This window comes from Dipodomys merriami, unplaced genomic scaffold (assembly GCF_024711535.1).
Source record: "Dipodomys merriami isolate MVZ:Mamm:240054 unplaced genomic scaffold, mDipMer1.0.p SCAF_436, whole genome shotgun sequence".
In the NCBI taxonomy this organism is placed as follows: domain Eukaryota; kingdom Metazoa; phylum Chordata; class Mammalia; order Rodentia; family Heteromyidae; genus Dipodomys; species Dipodomys merriami.
In genome coordinates this window covers 613,157-617,094 of record NW_027205998.1, presented here as the reverse complement: position 1 = coordinate 617,094, position 3,938 = coordinate 613,157, and the positions used below count along the sequence as shown (strand labels likewise).

Here is a 3,938-nt window from a genome sequence, read left to right as displayed (position 1 = left end):
CTTGCATCTTGCTGCTGGGAATAGAAATAACAAAGGTACACGGGATCTCCTTCTATTGAAATATTATATCACACCAGGTCAAGAACAACTTGGAAGAAGCTGCATTTGATATTGCCAAAAGGATAAGTATGTATCACTACCTCTTTGAAGTTGTGGAAGGCTGCAAAAATTTTTCTCCTAAGTCATGATGGTTGGGTTAAGTTTCTTAAATATCAAAAATGCCAATCCATCTTTGTGTCCGTACAAAAAGTTTTCACAATAAAAGCCACATTAATATCTTACTTTAAATATTCATGGATTCCATGCTATTCTTCCAAGTGAATTGCCGGACTTTGATGTCAAAATGTATTCAAGATTTGTTTGTATACATCAATAATGATTTCTGCAGAGTTTGTGATTTTTATAATCAGAAATAACTTTAACTTATCTGTTGAAATGAGTAATGCAGAAACTAAAGATATTTCTATTGCTTGTCTGAAAAAGGATATTTTAAGATAATCTGTATTCTGTTTGTATAATATCCATAATCTATTTCATCCTTCCTAGATATAATACTTTTAATTCTACATTGTTTCATAATATATAGGTTCATTAATAAATGTGTCATTTCAGATAGCATTCCATATAGAAACAGTTTAAGATTCCTTTTTGTCCCATAGGTCCTTATAGTATTTTATTTCTTTGGGATAAAATAAAAATGTTATCTAATTTCAAAAGTTTTGTAAAGGTTATGCTATGTAAAGGCCTTTCTAAGGTGATGATTTAATACACTGATGTCAAACTAACTTTCAATTCAATGAATTACATGTATTGTTACAACTGTATTTTTGTAATCAATTTTTAATAACTTTTTCATTTCTTGCATCTGAAGAATGAAAAATATGGAATACTACACAAATTTTCATATCATCCTTGTGCAAGTGCCATGTTAATCTTTGTATTGTAATTTGGATAGACGTGCTGTTGAAGCATGTAGTATCCTCTAAATTTAAGTAGCTAATGATGCAATCTTTATACAGGCATGTATCCTTGGTTGACTATTTGTAACTAGGAAACCTTATTGTTCCTAAAAATGCTATTGATATTACTTCTCTAAAATTCTGTGTATATTGGAAAAAAACTTACACTGTTTGGTCGATTGCTCACATTTGCAATTTTTTTTGTCAATGAGTATTTTAAGTCTTTTTCATTTTAGATTTCATCATACTTTGAAGAATTTAAAGCAAGGTCCAAAGGGGATAGCTTTTCAAGTACTTATTTATCAGCTGAGTTAGCTTTGTGGAACTAATGCATTCAAAGTAAGCCTTGCTTAAGAGCTACTTCTAAATTTCTGCAGCCTAAAAATTCCTAAATGAGATCTTATTGGCACAAATGTCTACCTGACCCTCTACCTTTCTTCCATTTAGGAACAGACGAACCAGAATATCTTACCCTGAAAGCATAGATTTTCTTACTGGAACAAAACTAATCTTAATTACAAGTTCCTGTCTCTAGAGTCAGGAACAGTTCAGATAGAAATGTTTAGACTAGAAGGTATTTTATCAAAATATAATTGGTTATTATACCTAATATTTCAAAAGTATCTAAAGCCAAGAAGGTGAAAAAATTGTTCATATGCATGATTAACTAATGTCCTGGCCCGTCTACCATCCAACCAGGCAGGAATTTACATTACTGCCTTTCTATCACCAAATATTTTCAGATTTACAAGAGAAGTCTATATGTCTCTCCTCGATATTACGCCTTAAATTGTTAATGTTTTAATCAAAGTGTTTCCTCTTGCCACTAGGCTGTAAATCTTCAAATGGTAAAGCTTTAGGTCCAACTGTACCAAACACTGAGGTAGAGATAATGAAATAATACTTTAAATAATTTGATACTCTAACCACAACAGAAGATTGCAAAACGTGTTCCTTTTTCTTGTATATAGTTATACATTTTATATTTATATGTGCTGATATTTTAGTTCACACAGTGAAACTTACTAGAATTAATTGATAATTTGACAAATAAATAGATATTTATTCCAATAAATAGTATTGGAATATAAATAATTAGGTTTAGAATACATATTAGAAATAAAAATATGAATGCAATATCTTTGGTATAAACTTGTGATACATTCTAAGTGTTCTTGGTCTTCTGAATTCACATTGCCAAAAAAATAGTTTTCCTCTAATCTATTAGGGATTTTAAGCTGCTACTCTGTTTATTGTTTTAACTCACTGGTCCCAAACTGATTTTCTCCATCTTTCTGAAGCATTACTAATGATTATACCCGAATTTTGCAGATATGATGTCTAAAAGCTATTATTCTTCTGAAGGACACACATGTCCTAGGATCCCAGGTCTCAGTTATCCGCATCATCAAGTAACAAGGGCAAGACTTCTCATCTAGGCCCATGCAACATGCCAACAAAGTAATTGAAAATCCATCTCAATTCCTGACAACACTGGAATTAGCAGTAAGCAATTGTGAAATGCAAGGCAACTTAATATGAAATATGAGATCACAAAATCTGAAAGAAAGTACAGTAATTCAAACTTACAATTTACAAATGACCAGCCCATATGAGTGAACAAGATCACAAATGTCACAAAATTATTTTTAATACCCCTCTCCTAATGATTACTGAAAGATTTCAGTCCAGTATAAGTAGGCCAAAAAAATTGTTCTGGGAACGATAGATCCATAATTGGTCTACCAAGGCTGGGAAAACTTGACTTACAGGTCAATTGTAATTTTTAAAAAAAACATTAATTGAGAAGATCCTTAATGCTTCAAACTACTGGTACTACAGTAAATCTTGGTTCTGTAGTGTAAAAATGCTATCATTCTCAAGCCAATGATAATCTACATTTAATCTCCTGAAAATATATTCTTTTTCAAAACTTTATAAAATCACATTCACCAAAATAACATTTGACAAGTAGTTGATAATAAGTGACATTGCAAGTTTTACAAATGTAGGGAGCAAGTTACAATAGAGTTGAATTATTTACCTAGCACTAATGCCAAACACGTTCAACCATTCATTAAAGTGTAGAAATAGTCCCCCCCCCACCATTTGTTTTGTTCAGTAGCTGCCTTCCAGAAATGTGTTTAATAGATCAACCTCCCATAATTCAAACTCAAACACTAGCTAATAAAGTAAATTTCATCATTTAATAAGGTACATTTTAAAAAGTCACAAATAGTTGTCTTATCATATGTTGTTTTATGTTTTCCCTATCTGTCTAACATAGTATGAAATAAGACTTTAAATCTTGAATATGGGTACTCATCAGAGATGTGACAAATATAAAATCTGTCTTCTATTTCTATCATATTCCTCTATAGTAGTAAATTTTAGTTTTCTTCTTTTTCCAAAACCTATAGGTAGTAGAAAATATTATCCCATGTCAAATAAAATAATCACAAAACTTTGTACAAAGCCATTTATAAAAACTGGTAGCTAGGAATACATTCTTAGCCATTTTTAAACTTTCTTGTTGACTAAAGATTAATCTTCCAATTGAATGAGAATATTATCATGTCTAGGGGCTGCACATCTCCAGTCTGGCAAGTTGTTATTGCAGATGAATGAAATATGGAATTATAAGCTGATATACATTCAAGTATATGCAGGATTGAAGCTCCATGGAATGTATATAAACCTTTCAAAGTATTAACAGATAGTTTAACAGAATGACTATCAGGAAGTTGAAACCAGAAAGGAATAATAGTAAAAACATAGAATGAATGAAAATGGAACAAGGGGCAAGTACAGCTAGAATACTCAATGTACACATGTGACAAAAAAGTGGTAAATCTGAAATAAATCTTGGAGAAGGGGTTGGTTGAGAATGATAGAAGGAGTCACTCTGACCCAGGAGCATTGGACAATTAGATAGACATATTTATTGTAATATACTTGCACAACATTTTGAAATTCAGT

General features: G+C 31.1%; 1 pseudogene; it reads right to left on the bottom strand.

The window, feature by feature from the left end:
* Positions 1-875: 875 nt before the first annotated feature.
* On the bottom strand, positions 876-972 carry LOC138807846 (U6 spliceosomal RNA; annotated as a pseudogene).
* Between the last annotated feature and the right edge of the window lie 2,966 nt (positions 973-3,938).